The 13612-nt window shown below is 39.6% G+C and overlaps 1 protein-coding gene across 1 annotated transcript in view; it reads right to left on the bottom strand.

Annotated features, from left to right (window-relative positions):
- The window catches only part of ERGIC1 (endoplasmic reticulum-golgi intermediate compartment 1), a 168600-nt gene that overhangs the window by 53333 nt on the left and 101655 nt on the right, over positions 1-13612 (bottom strand). The gene's annotated exons all lie outside the window — the stretch shown is intronic.

Here is a 13612-nt window from a genome sequence, read left to right as displayed (position 1 = left end):
AACTGGATTTTTACAGTATTTCCCTATTTAAAAATCTTTGGCTACTGACTCACAAATCAAGGCCATGGAGGAGAGAGGCTCAATTGGTGATTTATCCATAGTATTTGGGGATTGGTGTCAGGGAAGATAATCATGTATTTCCCTTAATATGCCCCTTGCTTATTATGCTGCTTCTACTGCTAGAGAAAGACTAAGAATGAAATGAGCAGAATTATAAATAATTTACATATTGACAGAAACATTATAAAGAAAAGTAAGTTTGAAGGACTTAGGAACTTGGATCAATGAAAATAATAAGTGTGGAGGAATAAAGACAAAACATGCCATCTACCTTTTGCTAGAGAGATAGCAGACTTAAGTGTAGAAAGACAGACATTTTCAGATCAGGATAGTATGGAAATATGTTTTGCTCGACTATTAATATTTAGGATGCATTTTTTTTCTTTTTGATTTTTCAACTGGGAGGGAAGTAGGATGAAACCCTCCTTTGATCCAGCTTCCCATGCAAAGTAGTATATAGTTTTTAAACTTAACTTCTGTCTTAGAATCATTATTGAGTGTTGACATCAGTCTTTGTACAGGTACAGGGATGGAAGATGAAGTGTTGTGCATGATGAATGACTAGAAGGCCAAGTTGACTGGACTGAAGAGTGTGAGGGGGAGTAGGAAGACTGGATCTGAATGTGAAGGGCCTTCAATGCCAAACAAAGGTGGTTGTACTTGATGAGAGAGGCAAGAGAGAGCCACTGGAGTTTACTGTGTAGGGAAATAAAATGGTTATAGCTGTGGTTCAGTCATCTGATACTTTGGCCTCTCAGTGGATGATGGAGGGGCAGGACCAAGACGGCAGAATAAAAGCAGGAAAACTCAACTGAACTCCCCAATTACCTCTCCAAACAACTTTAAAACAAATTCTGAAGGGCAGCTAAGTGGTATAATGGACAGAGAGTGAGGCCCAGAGTTGAGAGGACCTGGGTTCAAATCTCATCTCAGATACTTCCTAGCTATGTGACCCTGGGAAAGTCACTTAATCTTATTGGCCTAACCCAAGCCTTTCTGTCTTAGAGTAGTTACTAAGACAGATGGGTAAGGATTTGAAAAAATTCTGGAGTAGCAGAATCAACAAAAGGATGGGTTAGAACAATTTTCTTTCCCAGGAAAACTCAAAAGGTTGGCAGGAAAGCTCTTTTTCACTGGAATGAGAGTGGAACACTTTCTAGCACAGGCCACACCCTGGCAAGCCAGCAAGAGGCCTGGAGGGGAGAAGTTGCATACAGATCTCTCAGTCCAAAGACTGTAAAGGGATCAGACAGAGATAGAAGAAAGAGATAACAAAGTCAAAATAGGCATATCTAAAGCCTCAAAGAAAAGAAAAATTTAAATTCATCTCTGGCCCCCAAAGAAATTTCTGGAAGAAGTCAAAAGGGATTTTAAAACTCAAATAATAGAGGTGAAGGAAAAATTGCAAAAAAATGAAAGTGATGAAAGATAATAATGAAAAAGAGTCAACAGCTTGGAAAAAGAAGGACAATAATACTGAAGAAAATAACTTCTTAAAACACAGATTAGTTCAAAAGGTAAAAAGGGCACAAAATCAGCTGAAGAGAAGAACTTCTTAAAAAGCATATTTGGCCACATGGAAAAAGATGTACAAAATTTCACTAAAAGAAACAAGTCTTTTAAAAGTAGTGGTCAATGTTAAACCCAGTGTAATTGTGCATCATATATGGGAGAGGGGGGGAAGGGAAGGAACATGAGTTTTGTAACCATGAAAAATTATTCTAAATCATCTATTTAAATTTAAAAAACAAGTAGTGGCCAAATGGAACAGGAGGTATAAGAGTTTGCTGAAGATAATTCCTTAAAAATTAGAATCTGGCAAGTGGAAGCTAATAACTCCATGAGACAAAGAAAAATGAAACAAAATCAAAAGAAAAAATAGAAGAAAACGTGAAATAACGCATTGGGAAAAAAAACTGACCTGGAAAATGGAGCAAGGAAAAATAATTAAAGATTTTTTGGACTATATGAAAACCATAATAAAAAGAAAAAGAGCCTAGATACCATGTTTCTTTATTTTATAAAATTAAAATTTAAAATTTTTATTTTTTAAACATTTACCTTCCATCTTAGAATCAATACTAAGAATACTAAGAATCAATCTAAGGCAGAAGAATGGGAAGGGTTAGGCAATGAAGTTTAATGACTTGCCCAGGGTCACAGAGCTAGGAAGTGTCTGAGTCCAGAATTGAAACTAGGACCTCCCATCTCTAGACCTGGCTCTCAATCCATTGAGCCACCCAGCTACCCACCTCAACATCATATTTCAAGAAATTATTAAGGAAAATTGCCCTCAGATCCTAGAATCTGAGGGTAAAATGAAAATGAAAAGAATTTACCCATTATTAAAAAATATCTACCCATTACCTCCTGAAAGAGATTCCAAAATGAAAACTTCCTGTAATATTATTCCCAAATGCCACTGCTCCCAGGTCAAGAAGGAATATTGTAAGTATCCAGAAAGAAACAATTCAAATATAGTGGAGCCACCATCAGGATAACACAAGATTTGGCAGCTTCTACATAAAAGGACTGGAGGGTCTGGATTAGGTTGTTCTGGAGGGCAAAAAGAAGCTAGGATTGGGGGTCGGGAGGATGGTGAGAAGATAATGAACTTTATTGTGGATATGTTGATTTTTAAAAACCTAAACTTTGGTCTTGGAATCAATACTAAGTATTGGTTCCAAGGCAGAAGATTGGGAAAGACTAGGCAATGGGGGTTTAGTGACTTGCCCAGTCACACAGTTAGGAAGTATCTAAGGACAGATTTAAACCCAGGACCTCCTGCTTCTCAATCCTAGCTCCTCTGACATGTTGATTTTGAGATTCCTACAGGACATTTGGTTTCAAATAGCCAATAGGTAGCTGGTGATGAAGGACTGAAGCTCAACAAAGGAAATAGCTGTATATTTGGATCTAGGAATCATCTGCATAGAAATGATTGAACTCTTAGGAGTAGAGGAGGTCACAGTGAAAAGAGAAGAGAGCTCAGGAGAGAACCAACGGAATCTGAGGAGCAGTCAACAGGTAGGAGGAGAATCAAAAGCAGAAATGTCATCTAAGATAAGAACATTTAGAAGGAGAGACTGATCAATAGTATCTAATGACACAGAGGTCAAGAAGAGTAAGGATTAATAAAAGGTCTTTGGCTTTGGCAATGAAGAGATCACCAGTAATGTTGGGGAGTACTTCAGTTGAGTGATGAGGTCAGAAGCTAGATGGTAAATGGCTTTGAAATAAAAAGGAGAGGAAGTGGAGGTAAAGCCAGGCAGCTTTTTCTGAGTTTGGCTATAGAAAGGAGGAGAGATGATGCTGAATGGAAACTTGGAAAAAAAAAGAAAAGGAAACCTGAAGTGAGAATAGAGTTAAGTGAGGGTGTTTTAAGGACATATTTGTAAGCAGGAGGGAAGGATCCAATAGAGAGGGAAAGAATGAAGCTTTGAGAAGATAGAGGGAGAGAGTTAGAATTAAAATTCTCTGGAGACTATATTTTTAATTATTTATTTGATAGGGAAAGGAGGTTGGAGAGAGAAAAGGCACATAATCGCATGCTGGTTGCTTAGCTAATCTGAATTTCCCACTCACCTCCTGTCTCCCTTTGCTAGCAAAGAGAGTGTTCTGATGCCTCAATCCCTAATTTATAACCCCTATCACATCCTTTTTTCTGGGTCTCTCTGGTTGGACAGACTTGACCACAGTCCAGGTCAGAGGCCAGTCTACCAGATGCCAGAATCATGTGAGATAAGAGGCAAGCATCTTCAGGACACCAGGGAGTCAGAGGCTTCTCCTTATACAGATGCTTAAGCCTCAGACTTCAAGTTCCCAACTCAATCAAAGTGAGTGAGTGGGACCAAAATGCATTTTCCAAAACTTTCCTTTTAGAAAGAAAAGAGGGGGGCAATCTATATTAAATTCACACAAAAACAACTATGAGGGAAATATATTAGAGGAAATGGAATCAAGAGTATAAATGGGTGGGGAGTGATAGTGATGAAAAAGAAAAAAGATCATCAATAAAACATCAAAAAATACACTGGAAGCAGAAAGTTAAAATCAAAAGGGCTATTTTGGTACTATTTCGTTTAGTAAACACTTTTAAAAACTGTACACAAGGGGGAACCTATGTGGCTCAGTGGATTGGGAGCCAGGCCTAGAGATGGGAGATCCTGGGTTCAAATATGACATCAGACTCTTTTTTAGCCCTGTGAACCTGGGCAAGTCATTAAACCCCAAATGTCTAGCTCTTACTGCTCTTCTGACTTGGAGCCAATACACAGTAATGATTCTAAGATGGAAGGTAAAGGTTTTAAAAAAAACAACAACTAAACAATGGAAGCTCACAGTTGTACATATAGGCCTCTTTCTGGTGCTTTTTTTTTTTGTATATTAAAATATTCGTGTTTGTCAAGTTCTTAGAAAATAGTACATTTGGAGGGATTGAACTTAGTGAGGAAATAGGCCATCTTCAGAGAGTAGAGTAAAATAATAGGAGCAGAGAATAATGATATCACAGCTACTAGTACTACCAGTATTTATATAGTGCTTACTATGTGCCAAGCACTGTGCTTTACAAATATTATCTCATTTGATCCTAACAACAACTTTGGGAAGTAGATGCTATTATTATCCCCATTTTACAGATGAGGAAACCGAGGCAAACAGAAGTTAATTGGATTGTCCATGGTCACATAGCTAAGTAGTGTCTGAAGCCACATTTGAACTCAGGTCTTCCTGACTCCAAGCCCAGTGCTCTATCCACTGTGCTCATGGCAAATGGCCTCAGTAAAGTATGAGGCCAAGTCATTTTCTGAGAGAGAAGAAAGAGAGACACACTGTGAAGGAGAGAGAAAATGTCAAAGAGAATCTTGGAACACATCTTGCTCATCTCCATCTTTGCAAAGCCTCTATGCCTCCACTACTCTCTCTCTTCCTCTTCATTTGCTGCAATCCTGGTCTCCTGAAGGTTCACCCCAGTTGGAAGAGCTCTCCCTCTCAGACTGTTCATGCTATTTAATTTCTATCTCCTGGACACTTTTCATTCTAATTTATATTATTTTGTGTCCATGGGTCTTTTCCCTGTAAGACTCTAAGCTCTCTAAGGGCTCCCCATTTCTTTTCCTAGCCCTTTTAGCTCCTAGCACAGTACCTTGACTATAGTAGACAAGCAGCAAGCATTTGCTAGATTTGTAAAACACTTACTAACATCCTAGTATCCTAGGATTGATTTGTGACTTGCTTCCTAATCTTTGGAAAGCTTTTTTCCCTAAAATTGCCACTTGTCTGGGAGAGGAATTATTTCTATCAAGAAAGTTTTGGACTGGATTGGTGATCTCATTGGCATAGGAAATTCTCAAAAGGAGACTCCCTCCAGGGATACAGATTTGATATGAGAAATTTGGATTAAGAGTTGTAGAGAATTGTTTGGGGGGGGGTGCTAAGAGGTTAAGTGACTGGGTCAAGATCACACAGCCAGGACACATCAGAGATGGGACAAATAAGTTAACTTTACTTTTAAAACTACTAAAGTAGCTTTTGTAAATATTTGGGGTAGGTGGGTGAGGGAGCAGTGTTTAAAAACAAGAATCGTGGCAAAAAACTGGAAACTGAGGGGATGCTCCTCAATTGGGGAATGGCTGAACAAATTGTGGCATATGATGGTGATGGAATATTATTGTGTTGTAAAGAATGATTGAAATAGTTGATTTTGATAAGAACTGGAAAGACATCCACGAACTGATGTGGACTGAAACGAGTAGAATCAGGAGAACATTATAGGCAGTAACTGAAACATTGTGGGATGATCAAATGTGATAGATTTTGCTACTAGCAGCAATGCAATGATCCAGGATAATTCTGAGGGACTTGTGAGAAAGAACACGATCCACATCCAGAGAAAGAACTGTGGAAGTAGAAATACAGAAGAAAACATATAGGATTTAGGGTTTGTTTGTTTGTTTTTTAAACCCTTACCTTCCATCTTAGAATCAATGCTGTGTATTGGTTCCAAGGCAGAAGAGCAGTAAGGGCTAGGCAATGGGGATCTAGGAAGTTTTCTGAGGCCACATTTGAACCTAGGACCTCCCGTGTCTCTAGGCCTGGCTCTCTATCCACTGAGCCACCCAGTTGTCCCCAGGGGTTTGGGCTTTAAAAGATTACTTTATTATAAAAATGAATAATATGGAAATGGGTTTTGAGTGATAACGCATGTATAACCCAGTGGAATTGCTTGTCAACTATGAGAGAAGAGGGAACAGAGGAGGGAGAGAACATGAATCATGTTGTTAGTGGAATAAAATAAAGAAAAAATTTAAAAAATTAAAAACAAAAAAACAAAAAAACCAACATCCCCAATTCCCTGGTCAACAGAATGAGGTTGTTCTAACAGATGAAACTGATAATAAATGTGATAGTTGTGTATAATTGAAAATCTGTTACCCTAAAAAAAGAACTACATTTCCTGGGAGCCCACCAACTTCCTGTCATTTCGTACTTCCTATAGAAAGGGGATATTAGGCAGGGACGTGGAGGGTCCCACCTCTTTACTTCCTGTTCAAGCTTGGTGGTAGTAAGGCGGGCTTTTGAACTGGCTGATCAGCCATGGGCACATGGTCTTTATTTTGTATCTTCTTTATTCCTTGATTTCTAATGATCATTAATAAATCTCCAAAAATATGATATTTTTATTATTGAGATTTAAACTTAATTTTTACAGTTGAATGGATTTTGTCTTGACAATGATCAAAACTGGACTAAATGGGGGCAGCTGAGTAGCTCAGTGGATTGAGAGCCAGGCCTAGAGATGGGAGGTCCTGGGTTCAAATCTGACCTCAGACACTTCCCAGCTGTGTGATCCTGGGCAAGTCACTTGACCCCCATTGCCTAGCCCTTACCACTCTTTCTGCCTTGGAACCAATATACAGTATTGATTCCAAGACAGAAGGTAAGGGTTTAAAAAAAAAAAAAACCAAAAAACTGGACTAAATGACTTCTTGTTGTCTCTTCCAGATCTATCAGTTTCTGAATTCTGTGAGCTAATCCCCTGACCCTATTCACTGAGGTAAAGGAGTAAATGCTCACTCTCCATAGGCCTTCCTTCTTCCTCCTTGTTTCTAGGTGAATGCCATTTCTCCCTCTACTTTAGTAGTTCCAGAAAAAGGGAAGAAAAAAAGCTGACCCTGATCCTATGAACCATCCAGATAAACCTGGAGAGATAAACATCTTTTCTCATGTTGAGCTCACATTTTAGGCTCTGAAACAAATGGGACACATAAAGACAACGCAGAAGCCAGGGAACAAAAGGTGAGAAAACCACCTGCACTCTGGGTCTACTTCTGACCCTACCGTCACAAAGTCAGCAACCCATTGGTAGACCCATTAGTAGGTCAGCAGAGGCGTGGACTGTTTTCTCCTTAAGCCCAATGCCCCTCCTAAGGCTTCAGCACCCAACAGCCGCCTCCTTCCCATGAAATCTCAACCGTCATGTATTTTCTGGTGACTAATCGGATGATCATGTAGGGAAGGGCCCCACGTTCCTCCTCGGAGGCTGTGATGCTCTCCAGCTCCCTACCTGGGCTGGAGACATACCTTTTATGTCTTATGGAGAGATTACAGAGATTAAGTCACACCTCGCAACCTTCCCTGGAGAATGAGCTCACTCCGGAGCAGCATTAATCCCCAGGAGGGAGGCTACATGACCTCACCTTTCTGGGCCCCAGGGGGCTGCTCCAAGCACAATCCCCGTCGGCCCAGTTTCATAAGACTCTCAGTAAGCTGGCAGGGCGCCCGATTCCCCTCTGTTCTTTGGCATTTCCATGACACACCCAGCTGGTGCTCTAGAAAGGGCTTTGAGCCCAGCCTTCCGGCCCTTTAAATGATACCAAAAGAAAAGGCATAACCCTGCCAAGGTAAGGGATGGAAAACGCATTTGGCCTCCAAAGGCCTTCCTTCAGTCTGGGGCTGGGGAAGGGAATCTGGGTTATGTAACACTTCCATGTACACAGAGAGCCTCCCTGTTTCTCTACTGCTTCTTCTTGAAGGACCTCAAGCCGCTATGTAAACATCTTCTGATTATATCTTCCATGGCATCCAGATGAAGTAAATGCACTCATCTCTGTGATGTATGGCCAATTTCTCATTCTAGGCTGGCATCTATTTGCCATCTGACACATCCTGGGGCTAGTATCCTTTGACGTACAAATAGTAAACGTAAAATTGATTTGCTTGGCCCAAGCCGAGCAAAATTGGAACGATAAGTCCACTGCCAGAGTCATCCAGGGAGTATTCCTAAAGCAAAAACAAATGGTTTGAGAAGGACCAATCGCTTTGGATTACCCACGTGACTGCTTTTTTCCCACAGTCAGGGACAACTGAGAAAAGACTAGATTTAGAAATCCCTAGTGTGTACATGGATATTCTCACTAGGGTAAAGGCTGAGACTCAGGCAGGTGGGTTCAGGTGACCTGCTCTGGGTTCCTGTGATAGACACATTCTCTGCCATTTCCAGGTCCCCTCAGAGGTTCTGATCTGTTCTGGGGGATTTTTAAAGTGTCCAGATAGAGCTCTGAAACTGTCTTGATCTTTCCTCTCTTTGTCTGGGGAACTCTGTAGCACTGCATTTGGGGATCAGGAGATCTGGGTTGGAATTCCAGGTCTGTGGGAATTTTAAAGTGTCCAGATAGAGCTCTGAAACTGTCTTGATCTTTCCTCTCTTTGTCTGGGGAACTCTGTAGCACTGCATTTGGGGATCAGGAGATCTGGGTTGGAATCCCAGGTCTGTGGGAATTTTAAAGTGTCCAGATAGAGCTCTGAAACTGTCTTGATCTTTCCTCTCTTTGTCTGGGGAACTCTGTAGCACTGCATTTGGGGATCAGGAGATCTGGGTTGGAATCCCAGGTCTGTGGGAATTTTAAAGTGTCCAGATAGAGCTCTGAAACTGTCTTGATCTTTCCTCTCTTTGTCTGGGGAACTCTGTAGCACTGCATTTGGGGATCAGGAGATCTGGGTTGGAATCCCAGGTCTGTGGGAATTTTAAAGTGTCCAGATAGAGCTCTGAAACTGTCTTGATCTTTCCTCTCTTTGTCTGGGGAACTCTGTAGCACTGCATTTGGGGATCAGGAGATCTGGGTTGGAATCTCAGGTCTGTGGGAATTTTAAAGTGTCCAGATAGAGCTCTGAAACTGTCTTGATCTTTCCTCTCTTTGTCTGGGGAACTCTGTAGCACTGCATTTGGGGATCAGGAGATCTGGGTTGGAATCCCAGGTCTGTGGGAATTTTAAAGTGTCCAGATAGAGCTCTGAAACTGTCTTGATCTTTCCTCTCTTTGTCTGGGGAACTCTGTAGCATTGAATTTGGGGATCAGGGAAGCTGGGTTGGAATCCCAGCTCTGATACTTAACTATCTTCATGTCCTTAGGCAAATCATTTCATGTCTGTTTACTCAGTGGTAAAATGAAGGAAATGGATGAAATGGTCTCTAAAGCCCTCTCTAGCCCACACCCCCTCTTTGGCTCTACTTTTCACTAATAGTTACTGATGTGTACTAGACCCAACCCTGGTCTAGATGCCAAAAAAAGGTCACCAAAAGCAACTACGCTATGGTGAGGAATAAGATTTTTAGGTTCTCCAGGACCTAGGAAACAAACCAAAATATTATACAACCACCAGGAAGAAATTTAGGAGTCAGGCCTTCAAACCATCACTCCACCTTAAAGTATTTTCAGACTTAAAAGTAATAATTGCTCCCAGTACTCTAACTCTTTAGTATTCACTGTGTACTTTCTCCTCAATAATCCTATGAGGTGGCCAGGGAAGGTATAATCATCCCTGTTTTAAAGATGAGGAAACTGAGGTCCACTTGCTCAAGGACCTCACACAATTAGGAAACAAAGCCCAAACATGGCTCCTCTCACTCTAAATCCTCCCTCTCTTCCTTTTCCCATTCCCCAATAACACTGATACTCTAAAGTTTCAGGAACAGGACCTGAAGAATGGATTAAACAGAATGGGAGAGCAGAGATGCTCACAGTTTGTCCTCGTTGACTTTGAGGCAGTCAACTAAATCTGAATACCTTTTCTTCAAAGAGTTAATGAAGTGGTATTGGTGGAGAATAAGGAGTAGGGGGGAGCAGGCATTCCAGGCATGAGAATGACTAGAGCAAAGGTGTGGAGGAGGGAACTAGAATGTCCTACGTAAGGGTTTGAAAGCAAACAATTTCATACAGCCATGTAGGGGAGAGAGAGGAGTGATGAGGTTGGAGAAGTATGGGGTAAATGGAGGAGGAGTGGCATTGGATGGAAAGCTTTGAAATTTGAGGCTGAGAAGTGAGTTGTATGACATCTGTGGAAAACAATTTTATTTGCTTTTAGAAGAGGACTTGAATATTTTAGATTCCTGTTCAAAGCCACTGAACTGAATACTTAGTAATTTGGTTGCTTGAAACTTATCATTGATGCAGTCCACAGTAAGATCTTAAGACTTTTTTGGCCTTAGCAATCAGGTTACATAAACAAAGACAAATAAGAATAGGATTCTTCATCCCTACCTAATCTGGGAAGAAGGAAACACACCCTACTTTCTAATGGCCTTGAAACAAACAAACAGAAAAGGACATTAAATTATTATTGCAAGAAAATTGCTATGAAATCTATTTTTTATGTCTGTATAGAACACTAGTTGAGAGAGTCTAGGATGATGACAGCTCAAGATCATGGTACAAAGGCAACATAGAACTAGAAAGGAGCTCAGGGGTCATCTAATTCAACCTGAAGATGTCTTCTACATCATCCTTAACAAGTGGCCTCTCCTAGACTCTGAGGGAAAACCTAAAGTGATAGGAAGACAGAACATTTCCCAAAAGTAGTCCTTTCCCTTTGGTCAGTCAGTCAGGCAACAAGTATTGTTAGGGATCTACTATGTGCCATTGTATCCTGTTGGTAGAAATTTTTTCTCATATCAAGAAAAAACATCATATCACAAAAAGGAAGCCTAAACAATTGGAAAAATATTAATTGCTCATGGATAGACCAAGGCAATATAATAAAAATGACAGTTCTATCTAAATTAGTTTACTTATTCAGTGCCATGTCAATCAAACTACCCCAAAATTATTTCCTAGAAATAGAGAAAAAAATAAAATTCATATGGAAGAACAAAAGGTCAAGCATATTAAGGGAATTAATTGGAAAAAATATGAAGGAAGGTGGTCTCACTATGCCAGATCTCAGTCTATACTATGAAGAGGTAATCATCAAAACAATCTGGAACTGGCTAAGAAAAAAAATAGTAGCTCAGTGGAAGAGACTAGGAAATCAACACACAGTAGTTAATGATCATAGTAATCTAGTGTTCAATAAACTCAAAGATTCAAGCTATTGCAGGAAGAACTCACTATTTGACAAAAACTGCTGAGAAAACCAGAAAACAATATAGCAGAAACTGGGCAAAGACCAACATTTCACATTATAACACCAAGATAAAGTCAAAATGGATAAATGATCTAGAAATATAGGATAATATCTATAGGGTGATATTATAAACAAATTAGCGGGACATGGAAAAGTTTACCTGTTATACTTATGGATAAGGGAAGAATTTATGACCAAACAAGACATAAAGAACATAACAAAAAGTGAAATTGATAATTTCGATTATGTTAAATTAAAAAATATTTTGTGCAAACAAAACTAACGCAACCAAGATTTGAAGGGAAACAACAAATTGGGAAAAAAATGTTTTATAGCAAGTGTCTTCAACAAAGGCCTAATTTCTTAAATATATAGAGAACTGAGTTAAATTTATAAGAATACAAAGTATTCCCCAACTGATAGTCAAAGGATAAGAAGAGACAGTTCTCAGATGAAGAAATTAAAACTAACTATAGTCAGATGAAAAAATGCTTCAAATCATTGATTAGAGAAATGTAAATTAAAGCAGCTCTGAGATATCTATCAGATTAGATACTGTGATCAAAAAGGAAAATGATAAATATTGGAGGAGATGTGGGGAAAATGGGACATTAATAAATTGTTGGTGGAGCTGTGAACTGATAACAACCATTCTGGAGAGCACTAAGCATATCTTTGATCCAGTAATATCCCTACTGGGTCTGTATCCCAAAGAGATCAGAGATAGGGGAAAGAACTTGATTATACAAAAATAATTTTAGCAGTTCTTTTTGTAGTGACAAAGCTGAGGAGGTGCCTTCCAATAGGGAAATGGCTGAACAAGCTGCAGTATATGGTTGCAACTGAATCCTACTGTGCCATAAGAAATGATTAACAGGATGAATTCAGAAAAACCTGGAAACAACTTTTGTGAACCGATGCAAAGTGAAGTGAGTAGAATCAGGAGAACAATATATACAGTAACAGAAATGTTGAACGATGATCAACTATGAAGGACTAGACCATTATCAGCAAAGCAAGTCTCGAAGTTAACTACCAGGGACTCAGGAAAAATGCTATCCATAGCCAAAGAAGGAGTTGTTGTAATCTGAGTGCAGATCAAAGCACACCATCTTCCACTTTATTCCCTTTATGAGTTTTTTATTTTATGTGTGATATGTGTCTTCTGTCACAACATAATATGGAAATATGTATTGTATTATTTACATCAGAACATTTACTACCTCAGGGAGGGATAGGGAGGGAGAAAGAGAATCTGAATTGTGAAATGTCAGAAAACAATTGTCAAAAATTATTTCTTCGTGTAATTGAAAATATTTAAATAAGTTAATTAAAAAAAAAGATATGGGAAGACATCTTGCCCTGCTCTGTTGCAGATGTTGGGAGGGAGAGAGGAGGCCAGTGATGTGTGAAACATTGAACATAAATCATTTTTTTGATATACTGATTGATTTTGAAGATTTTTTTTCTTCTCTTTTTCCCCCCTCTGGGAGGAAAATGTTTTAAGAGATAATTCAGAGGGGCAGCTAGGTGGCTCAGTAGATTAAGAGCCAGGCCATAGGTTCAAATCTGGTCTCAGACACTTCATAGCTGCCTGACCCTGGGTAAGCCACTTAATCCCTATTGATTTAGCTCTCACCACTCTTCTGCCTTGGAAACAATACACAGTATTCTAAGATGGAAGGAAAGGATTTAATAAAGACAATTTCTTGGGAAAGGAAAAGGAGAGGGATATAAGGGAGAAATAGGTGATAGTGCAAACAAAAGGCACCAATAATACTCCAAATTCTATTTTTGGGAGTCCAGTAGAACAAATCTAATCCCTCTTCCTTCTGATATCCCTTAAGAAACCTGGAGACTGTTATGTCTCTCCTATGTCTTCCTTTTTCTAGGCTCAAAATTCTCAAACCCTTTAATTATTTCTCAAATGGCATGGTCCCCAGGTTTCTCCCCATCCTGGTTGCCCTCTGTTGGATGCTAAAGAAAGGAAACAGGTCATTTCACTTGGCAGAAGAAATACTACAAGAAGGAAAGTGCCAAGAAACTTTAGGGGAATCAGATGGCTTCCATAAAGAGCTTATAGAGCAAAAAGTGGTAGAAGAAACATTGCAATTAAGGTCAAACATCTGGAAATACCTAAAATGGAATGA

The sequence above is a fragment of the Monodelphis domestica genome, chromosome 1, assembly GCF_027887165.1.
Source record: "Monodelphis domestica isolate mMonDom1 chromosome 1, mMonDom1.pri, whole genome shotgun sequence".
NCBI lineage: Eukaryota > Metazoa > Chordata > Mammalia > Didelphimorphia > Didelphidae > Monodelphis > Monodelphis domestica.
This window is presented reverse-complemented; position numbering and strand designations above follow the sequence as displayed.